General features: G+C 42.2%; 1 long non-coding RNA gene across 1 annotated transcript; it reads left to right on the top strand.

Annotated features, from left to right (window-relative positions):
* The first annotated feature begins 62 nt into the window (after positions 1-62).
* Positions 63-7521, top strand: LOC115291903. The gene is made up of 3 exons (XR_003908722.1): positions 63-405; positions 6195-6490; positions 7163-7521. It is a non-coding gene; the product is annotated as an uncharacterized LOC115291903 (long non-coding RNA).
* Positions 7522-11233: the final 3712 nt, after the last annotated feature.

Here is an 11233-nt window from a genome sequence, read left to right as displayed (position 1 = left end):
AGGGGCCAGACGGCGTCCCTCCCTCCCCGGGCCCGGCGCGATGGTACAGCCTGCTCCGCCAGCATCACGTGGGCGCCCCCTCTGTGACGTCGGCGTCTTCGCTGTAGCAAAGCTCGGCCTCTGGAATTCTGAGAACTAATTTGCTATTCGGTGACATAAGAGGGGGAGTGCGCTTTGCTTTCCCGGGGTCTAGGGCTAATTCCTCGTCTCTTACCGTTAAACTCGGCTCCTCGAGCTAAATAACACAAAAGGGAGCGAGAGGTTCGACCCGTTGGAAAAAGTCTGTTCTGTATAGTAGCTTTAGAGGCGAGTAAGAGAAAAAAAAAAAAAAAACAATAAACACCACAGCTCTTTCCAGCTAGAATATTAGGCACCACGAGAAAAATATTTGCCAAGCAATTTTCGGTGGGTTCATTTGCTTTCTTTTATTTGGGTCGGATTTTTTGGTTTGATTTTGGTTTTATTCCTTGGGGGTGTGGTGGCTTGGGAATTTTTGGTGGTTGTATTTTAATGATTTTCGGATTTTTTTTTTTGCTTCTGATTTTTGCCTTTTGCAAGTTTGTGGTGTTACGTAAATAGTAGGATCCCGCATCGGTTGGATTTTGGTGTGTGTGCGTGTGTGTATTTGAGCGTGTGTGTGGTTTTTTCTCCCCATCTAATCTGTCAAGCGTTTTAAAGAAGATGTGTTATTTTATATTGATACTATTGAAAGCAGCTTAAATGTTTGATCGCCTGTAACAGACCCAACCCCCATTTTGGGGGGGTCGGGGGGTGTAGGCTGCAATTTTCTTCTTTCCCTTGGACTTCTACTGTGAGGAGGCTCTCCTGCGCTTAAGGGACATGTTTAGAGGATTTGTTTTGGTTTGGTTTGTTTCTTTCCAGGACAGCAAGTGGTGGGGTTTACTCTTTCTGTTATTGTTGACTGTTAGGAAATTTCTTGTTGGAAGAAACGTGTGTGTATTTGGGTATGTGTATGCATGTGTTCTACAAAATTATGTGAACCAAATACAGGTTTGTGTTTTCCTTTTACTTAAGGTCTTGAGCCTCCTGCACTACCCCCCCCCCTTCAAGGTCGTTGTAAAAAATCTCTTCTGTCGGTGTTTAAGAGATCAGCCTGAGGGAATTCTAAAGGCCTGCCGCGCCAGTATCACAGATACTGCGTGTATTTAGAACAGACTGTGCTACAACTACAGCGCTCTGCACGCAGCACAGTCTTAGCTTTCGAGCCTAGTTGGGAGGAGGAGGAGAAGGGGGAAATCTTTCTTTCTTTCTTTCTTTTTTCCTTTCTTTTTAAAGGCAAATGCAGTGCAGAATCATTTCACTGTGGGCCTTGGTTTGTTTATTCAGAACTGCCTGTTTCCCTATTTAAATGTTGGTTGGGGTTTTTTCCCCTCCTACTCATCCCCCGAATGAGGGAGACTCTTGTTTCTTTTATGTCTCTCTTAAAAGAAGGGTGTGAGGGGAAAATAATATTTCAGATTCCTCAAGAATTAACCCAAAATGTTTGGACCAGAAGCAGCTTTCAAAGGTCAGGCTGTTCTGAGCCTTGGCTAGGAGAGTCCTTCAGGCGACTCATTAAATTACAGATGAGTTCTTAAAGGTGCCACAAAATTTCTGCACATTTTAATTTCCAAAAAATATATGTCCCAAAATAATCTACCTCTCCCAACCTCAAATTTGAGTTTATAATGCAGGCTACAAAAGATGGCGGGCTGTTTCCTGGGATATTTGGGCTCCTGTTCCCAGAAAAAGTCCACAAGAAGTTCAGATCTGTTGCTGAAAATTCTGTTGTCAATGCACACCCCCGCCCCACCACCTTTAAAAGGCTCTGTTGGGAATTTTAGAACCAGGAGAGGTCCAAAGGGGTTGATTATTTTCCACAAGGTCTGGAGCTTAGGAAATATGCATAACTGTCTGTTTCTATGAAATCTGAATATTTTAATATTATTGACAGATGGATTACTGCAGCCTCTGCAGAAAAGCCTGTCTTGTAGAGGATTTTTGAAAAAATATACATAGGCCTAATCCTGTCACTGTTGTTGAAATGAACATTTTACCCCCAAAGACACATGATCCTGTCAAGTGCAGATTCATTCTGCCAGAAGGCGGACTATCTGCTTTTTTATTGTCTCCTTTCCCTTCCTTTTCAGTTTTAAATGAATTCCTCTGGATTCAAAATAATACCCCAATTTTGCTGAAGTATTTTCTCTGTGCTTTTATACATGTTATTTTTTTTTCTATCCTTCTGAGCATCAAGAGCCTCGAGATTTCTCGGGTGTATCTGTATGGTTTGGAATATGAAATGTATGGCTCTGCCCTATTATTGATCCTATGATGGACATTACTTGTATGTTTTTTGGTTGCTTTTCTGATCAAAGTTGCCATCCTGCCTCACTGATCCGGTGCCACTGCCCCTGCCCAACTCGAACCTTAAACACAGTTTGTTCCTCCTGCGTTCTCTTTGCCACTCCAATCTTAGCCCCATGGGGGCGCTGCAGAGCAGAGGGAAATCTGCTCCCACTGGCGGTAGAACCAGCCAGAATGGGGGCTGGGAAGGAATTCACCCTTCTTGTACCTTAGCCCTTTTTAATTCTTTGCAGGGAGCTCTTAGAGGGAAAACTCGCCAGGCCTGGTTTATAGATGGTTAACCCCACCCCAAGAGACCTCAAATCTTTTCAGCACATTATTTCTGGGACCAAGTGCCAGAATCCCACATTTCTACGACTGTTTTTGTGTTGTTTTGTTTTGTTTTTGCCATATCAATGTTTACACTGAAAGAAATTGATCAGAAGGATACCGTTAAAAGAAACAATTATATTGAAAATATTCTAAAAATAGAGACCACTTTAAGTAGATCCCTTTCTCTCTACGAAGTGAACAACGAAGAAAATTGTGTACCCACCTCTCAGTCTGTTTTCAGTTCCTAGGAGCGTACTTGTCAAATTTTATACAGTTGAATTTCTTCTAGAATGTCCTTCTTTCCCTCATTCTTGATCTCTCCCCATCAGTAGCCACTTGGCATCACTGTGTGGGCTCCCTCACGCCAGCAGTGCTATGATATACGATTAAAAAAGGATTGTCTTGAATGTATTCAGATTCTTTTAAGTCACCCTTAAGAAGCTCTAAGGAGAGATCCATGTCTGGGGCTCCTCAGTGATTCCTGTAGAGCTGGAGGGAATATGTGTCACCCAGTGCTATCATTTAATGTTCACTGGCTATTAATACTCAGGAGACCTGGCCAGCCCCTTTGTCCAGTGGATGGGCATAGTAATAGGTTCCTAAACTCAGCTGCTTGGTAAATATAAGCTTTGTTACAAATAAAATAGCCTGGTCCTAATATTACATTTATTTAAGGAAAGGAACCGATTTTGCAGCTAGTTCCCCACAATCCAGTCATAGCCGAAAAGGAAGCTATCCTTGGAATAAACACCTTCTTGTCCTCTTTTTAAGGAGGCTCCAAACAGGAAGTTGGTTTCACCTGTCAGGAACTTCTGATCCCGTGGTAGATCTTTAAGGTTTCATATCTCAGAGTTACAGACTTTAGAACTGGAAGGAACCTTGCGGATCACTCACCCAACTCCCCCCAGGCTTCCCTCTTTCAGGAGCACAGGCTGGCCCTCACCAGAGGCATGCGTGACACCAGGACAGAACTAAAAATGGGTTTTCCTTCGATGGTCCTGCGTCATTTCAGGAGAATGAGGGTGATCTGACTACCTGGCTTTGGAAGAGAGTATCCTGTTTTCCGGCAGAACTGAGGAAAGCAAGACAGCTTTGGGCTCCTTGTGAACTGTAAATTGTTTCTTGGAACGAACTCCAAGTCCCAACGATACTGCGTTTGGATGGACATTTGGGTTCAGTTTTGTGTATCACGGGCGCTGTGCTATTCTGCGTGACTTCTGGAGGGTTTGGAAGATACTGTCCGCCCGACGTATAAAATTTTACCTATTCCATTTCTTTCAAACTCTTCATTTTGACCTATTGTAAATGAGCTCCCTAGATTATCCTTGGAGAAAGAAAGGAGTTTTCTTGGTACATTTTAGAGAAATTGAACAGAAAGTTTTGAGACATAAAGAAAAAAAAAGGAAGATGATTTCCAGCTACTACCTTCTGAAAAAGAAGTGTCAACGTTTAATTTTGATCCATATGCTGCCTGCTTTCAGCCTGTTTTATTCTGAGACTTTTTTTTTTACTTTAGAAACCTTTTCAGCCTAGCTCAGAGTTTTCCCCCCAAACACTGATTTTCCACACTTTTCTCACTTATTTAAAATGGAAATAAATATCGGGAGCTTAAAACAGAGAAGTGACGGGTGGGGGGGGGCGCTAATCATTTGTTTATTGCACTGGATCACTGTTTTGAATAGCAAGGTTTTCACTTCCTATGAAACTTTAGCATGAAGGAAAGCCGCAGCTGGACCAGGAAGGGATAAAGAGAGGAAAGCACTTGAGTGTTTGTAAACTCTGGGTAGCTGGCCCACCCTGCCTGTGGCTGAGCTGTCTTTACTACCTAAGGCTAGAAGTGGAAAAACTTGATTTGCGTGTTGTGTGCCTGGATTTTTTTTTTTTCCTTCTTGTCCACACTGCCCTCTGTACACCTGGCCTGCAGAAGCCTATCTGAAGCCTGGCTTGATGGCAGGGAGAGCTGGAGAGCGGAAGAATGTGCAGAGGGAGGGAGTGCTTCGGTACTTTTCCATTCACATCTCCACAGTGGCTTTTCTTGTTTATTTCAACCTCCACCCGCAGAAACCTTTCAGCTGCCTGAAATTCGAGTCATTAAACTGTTCCCTGAGGTCAGACTACAGATGCTCCGTGCATGTTTCCTACATGTCTGTGACTGTGTAACATATGTACATACAGACACACACACACAAACACATACCTCCTCAGGGGCACGGTGTGAGGCAGGAAGACAAAAAGACAACAACCTGGATTTGTTGCCAAAAGAACCTTGGTTTCTAATTACAGTTCTGCCCGGAACTCCCTTCTAGAACCTGGAAAAAAACACTTGTCAGGACTCAGTTTCCTCAGCCGCATGAAGAAATTACCTGGATGATTTGCATGATCTTGATCTGTTCTAAATTCTATACCTTTATATCCAGACACATATTTACATGACTTTAATATGGGGGTACAGAAAAGGAGCTGTATCCATATGTGTACCTGGCATGGGGGAAGGGGTTAAAATTTAAACTTCTAAGTAAAGAAGGCAGTCCTAGAATCCTCACCTCTATCAATTTTTAACCAATTATAGACCAAAGTCTGGGGTTATGCTGAGTGGGTCCAAAAACCAATTGAAGATTTTTAAATCTTGAGTTGGAGGAGACAGGTTCCAAGACCTTGTACCTTTGATCTCCAGCATTCATAATCAGCTGTGACAGTTCTCAAGTGTATTTTCAGTACCGGAGTTCTATTTTTTTTCCCCTCTGTTTGTTTTTGGAAACAGTCCCAGTCAATGATAGGAAGGAGATGACACTTGTAAACTGGGCAGTCTTTATACCACTGGGCTCCATGTGGATGTGAAAAATATGTCATAGCATTCACACACACACACACACACACACACACACACACACACCCCACAAGAAGAAAGGGGGGAAAAAACCTAGAGAGAGATTCCTGGTAAACAGAGGTAGCTCAGCCATCATTGCCTTACAGGTAATTATTTGAAGTTAGAGGAAATAACAGATGAGGAGTTTGCCCTAAAAAAAAAAAAAAGCCTTGATCTTCCAGAACAAACTTGAAGGCAATAAAAGAGATGCTTTCAATCAGTATTTCCTATACTTTTTTGATCTCCATTCTTTAAAAAGAAAGGTCTAAGGTTAGGCCAGATTGTCTAGACGAAATAGGGTCTTTAACAGACTTCAGCGTCCTCAGGAAGTGAAAAAGGAGCTCCTATTTATTAGCAGTGACCTCCCTGTTACCCCCATTTCTCCTCTGGCTTAGACTTTCTGCAGTGTCGCTGCCCATGGACAAGCAGACACAGAGCCCGTTACATTGCCTCAGTGTAAAGCTCCTGGGTTCCAATATGCCAGAATTGGAAGAGCCCTTCACAACAAATTTATCCCGTGCCACCCATGTTACAGGATTGGAAGCTGAGGCCCAGGCAGAAGGCTTTTTCCATATATACTGAATTGCTAACTGAGCCAGATCTTGAACCTTGATGGCCTGGTTCTGAATCCCCTGTTTTTTTCCCATAGCTTCTCCTGGAAGGAGAACATAGAGTGGGCAGCCCTGCAAAACAGCCGTTTGCTGTGGCCTTACATTCAGAGAAGACCGAGGATTTGGACCGGTGACGTGCTCTCCACCAGCGTTCTGTTCAGTCCCAGGGGCACACTGGCAGGATGGAGAGAAGACGGTCCTGCACAAGTTTTGGGTGCGGGTCGCACTGCAGGACGCCAGATAGGAGCCCTAACAGTCTCCCACAGTGCTGTGATTTCGTGTCATTACTAAATCTCGGATTGTCTTACGGATAGCGCAGTTGTGTTGTGATTGGGTGCGTGCAGGTATTTAAAACTATAAAATGTTAAATATATTTGGCCTAGAATCAATAATGCCACAGTAGCAATAATCAAACCTAGTGTTCAGATTGTACCATAAAATAAGGGTGTGCAAAAAGGAGAAGAGGAAGGGGAAGAGCAAGGGCAAGAGGAAGGAGAAGGAGGGAAATCAAAGTTAACAAAAAGTCCCTACATCGATGGGGGATATTTCCGAGACACTGGAGCCTCTGAAGAGCCCCCCGTGGCCAGAGCTGGAAAATTTGAGCAACAGGCTAGAGTAATATTAGATTATAACCCAAACCATACTATAAATGTACAGAGTTCACACAGATATACATAGATTAAGGGGAAAGTTAATAAAGGAAAAAGAGGAGACAAATTTCCCTGGCAGAAGAATTCCAAATAATTTATGTAGATACTCTACCCTCAAGGAGGCAGAGTAGAATTCCCCTCTCCTTAAGTGTGAGCTGAGCATTGTGACTTCCTTCCAAAGAATGTGTGGGAAGGGGGTGGGGGAGGTACACTTACATGGAGAAAGCGGACAAACACTATATCAGCCAGGACATCAAGGTCAGCATCAGCAATGATAAACTGTGTTGATTGTATGTATTGTGATATAAGGGGGGAAAATGGTTCTTTACCTCTGTGGTCTTCCTCCCACGCCCCAGTCTATTTATGAGGAAAACATCACACACATTCAAGTAGAAGGGCATCCTACCAAATGCTTGACCAGCACTCCTTGAAACTGTCAAGGTCATAAAAAACAAAGTCTGACAAGTTGCCACAACCAGGAGAAGCCTAAGGAGATGTGATAACTTCATGTCAATAAGTATCTAACAGAATAAAAGAGAAGGTAAATCTAAACAAATCTGAATACATGATGGACTTTAGTTAATGCTATTGTGTGAATATTGTTTCATCAATTGTTATGAATGTACCATGCTAAGATGAAATGTTAATAATGGGTATAATTGGATACAGGGTTGCTCTCCATATTATATTTTCAATTTTTCTATTAAAAAAACCACAACCATATATATATATACACATGTATGTATATATCCATATATATACATACATGTGTATATATATATATATGTGTATATATATATGTATATGGATATATATATTGGGATTCTCCAAAAAGTGACCCAGGCTTCTCTTGAAATCTGAGCGGTCCTGCCTTTCACTCAACAATGCCCCCAAATAGAGTCCAGAAAATGAGAGAATCTGCATTTATTCTTTGAGTGTACTACATTGAAAGCAATTTAGCTAATTTCTGTATGTCATCATTTGGGTAGAGAATGGTCAGGAGAACACTCGGGAGTCACTGAAGGCCAAATGTCATTCTAGCGGGAGATGATTCAAGCCACCTCATCAATCCACTTATTCAACATTTCTCTTAGGAGATTCCCTCTGGAAGCAAGGCCCTGAAAAATCTTTGCCATCAGTCCATATGGGACATACACAACTTGAAGACTCATAATTGAGGTTGGGGGAGTCCGAAGAGCTTTTTAGAATGTCTGCTATTTCATTGTACAACTCTGATAGAACTGTGGATCTCATCAGAGTTGTAACTCTGGGTGTCTAGAGACAAATAGCTGACTGGACCCCATGATTCTGTGAAGTTGTCTTCATTTTCTCTATTTGACACCATCATCTAAACTCTCCTCGGCTTTCAACCTATTAGTTCTACAGTTGAGAAAGTCCAGAGAGGGAAATGGTTTGCAAAGACCACCCCGAAAATTAGTCATAGAGTTCCTTCCCATCAACCCTTCCATCCTGAATCACTTACTTTGCTACAGTATTCACTTTGGTGGACTAAAGGCTGCTATTACTTTGATGTGTATTACTTCAGGCATGAATCGTTAATTTCTAACCAACTGTCAGTTACCAACGGTGTCTAGTTCCCATGCTGTACTTGAATCTTAAGTGTCTCCTCCTTTTTTCTATTTTTTCCCACATCTATCAACCTCTCTGCCAAGTGGCTGTAAAATCTTTGAACCAATAAGTATGTTCACTATGGAGGCTGACATTTAAATAATTGAATCCTGTCATACTACACTTTGGTTAGCATGACTCTCAGTGATCTATTTAGTCACATATCTCAAGAATCACAAACACAGTCATGCCCTTTGAGTCAGTCACTTCTACTTTTAGGAACCTATCCTTGAGGCGCATACAACATACAGGGAAAAAATTCAAACATATAGGGCAAAAGAATCTTTGAATGAATATATGTGTCTACGTGTTACATCTAACAACAAAAATTTTGATGTCCCATCATGACTGGGTTGAGGGAGGAGGTGTTGGATGGAGAATGGCTAAGTATAATACGACTAATTTTTAAAAAGGAGAATTGAAAAACACCTATGGTAAAGGTAAAGTAAAAAGAAGTAATATACATATATATATATATGTATATATATATGCAAGGTATATTAATGACTATGTTTAAAAATACTCTTTCTGGAAATAGACTAGATATAAACAAGAGTATATAATAAACAAAAAACATTTTGGCTGTCTTAGTAGGATTACAGATTTTTTTTCTTTCCTTGATTTTTTTCCTTATCTTCCAAATTATATAATGTTTATATATTCATTTGATATCTGTTTATATCTATCTATCTATCTATCTCACCAGCACACACTGAAGATACTGAAAAGCCGTAGGTGAAATCTTTTCAATGTAATCAGTCCCCTCATTCACAATTCTGAATGTTTGGCTAAAAATTAATGCTGCCCTTATCTTTAGGATTTTATAGCAAAAGTGACCGCAGCCCACTCGCTCTTAGAGAAGACTTTTCATCCAGGAGACTCTTGTCTTCACAACAACAGAACATCACCCTTTCTGAGCACATTGACCCAAATTTGGTAGATCTGTAAATCTTTAATCTATCTCTGCCCCCCTTGGGCCTAGTGTGTTTATCTTGTTTGCTGGCATTTTACGGCATTTCCAAATGTCAAAGGGTTTCCTTGTTACTTTGCTGTCTCTGCAGTGCCATCCAGGAGCTTTCCTGGTAGATTGCCTTTGGGATTCCTCTGAGACTATAGGACATTAATTTTTGATTCTTATAACATGTTTGGCTAGTGAATGTTTGGCTAAGGAAAAAAATTAAACTTCAATTTTTTTACTTCTTCTGAGAATCATGGGCCATTAGGAACTTTGGGAGTATACTATTACTTGAATCACTCACTTTTGAAAAACTGCATGAGGGTAGACATCAGAATCTAGGTGGTGAGGCTGAGAACCATGGTTCTGATAGGCCCCTCTTCCCTGAAACCACTAATGTAATTTCTCACACTCAGCTCACTCTACTCACTCATTCCCACATCACACAGTTCAATGACAGTCTTTTGTGAAGGAGACTCGGTGCTAGATGATGGGGAAACAAATATGAATACAATATGGGACCCTGATCCCAGGGAGCACACAGTCAACTGAGGAAACAAAGGCCTAGGAAGGTGCTAAGACTTGCTTTAGGTCATGCAGAAGATGGTCCCCGAGTCAGGACTAGACCCCAAATGTCCTGATTCTGAGCCAAACAAAACTCTGTGGCTTCTTCTCAAATGCTGTGTCCTGCCTCCCACTCTGACATCCATGTGAGGCATTGACACTCTCCTTGGGCAGGTTCAGTCTCTGGATTTTTCATCAAGTATTGATTCAAACAAGATATAACCGAGCCGTCTCAATGTACCATCCACTAATGCCCAACACCCAATGCAGGAAGGTCCCCATGAGCCTGGGCACATGTAGAGCCTTGGCTATTTTCACAACCACAGTCACCAGGTGAGCTCAGTCTGCAGGCTGGGGCCTCGCTTGGACCTGATTTTTGTATCTTCTTGTACCTGACAGGTTCTACTGTGAACAGTCAGATCACCCAGCCTCATGCTCTTCCAGAGCACACAGCTTCCAGTAGCATCCGCAGTCTGGATGTCCAAACCCAACACCATCCCTAGCAGGAACTGCACACCTGATAGAGCGTGATGCCTACTTAACTAAGCCCCAGTTCACCTCAACCCTCTGGGCATCCCAGACCTTTGGGTAATAAACTGGTGGATGTTATCTCCAGGTGCCAGTCCTATATCCAGACCAATTTCCATAGCATGGCAGTCAGCAAGGCCAGCCCACCTTGCCTTGGGCCTGTCTGCCAGCAGTTGTCACCATTTCCTCTCTCTGGCCAAGCAAGAATGGACAGGATATAACGATACACGGTTGGTACCACCAGATGAGATTTCAGCAATCTTAACAATTATTGAGTCCAGCAGCTTTCAATATGTAAACATTAGGTCTCCAAGAACAACCTTATTCTTCAGAGGCACTGGCACTAAAATGCCAGCAACATGCTCAGAAGAAAATGGGACAGAAAAAGAGTAAGTCTGACATTAATCCAAGCCACACTTTGGGAAGGTGTAGTAAGAAGGCATGGTGGCAGTGATGGTGAATGGAGAAAGAAGGAAGGCCCTCCAACAGTTTTCAGTCTTGACTTCCTTACAACAGTTTTCTACACCAGACTCCAAGGACCCATGCCCTTATCTCCACCCCACACCCCTGCCTCAATTTCTGCCTGCCTTCCGAAGACCAGGTGCTTCTCAAGGACAGAGTACTGCATTTTTGTTTTCTTAGACTTGTGTCCGACATGTTGCTCATGTAGGAAATGTTGGTTAAATTAAAGTTAGGTAGAACTGAAAGGAAGTTTGATATGCAATCTGATGATCTGGGTTCCAGTTAAAGT

This window comes from Suricata suricatta, chromosome 5, assembly GCF_006229205.1.
Source record: "Suricata suricatta isolate VVHF042 chromosome 5, meerkat_22Aug2017_6uvM2_HiC, whole genome shotgun sequence".
Lineage (NCBI taxonomy): Eukaryota > Metazoa > Chordata > Mammalia > Carnivora > Herpestidae > Suricata > Suricata suricatta.
Note: the sequence above shows the minus strand (reverse complement) of the source record. Positions and strands in the feature narration are given on the sequence as shown.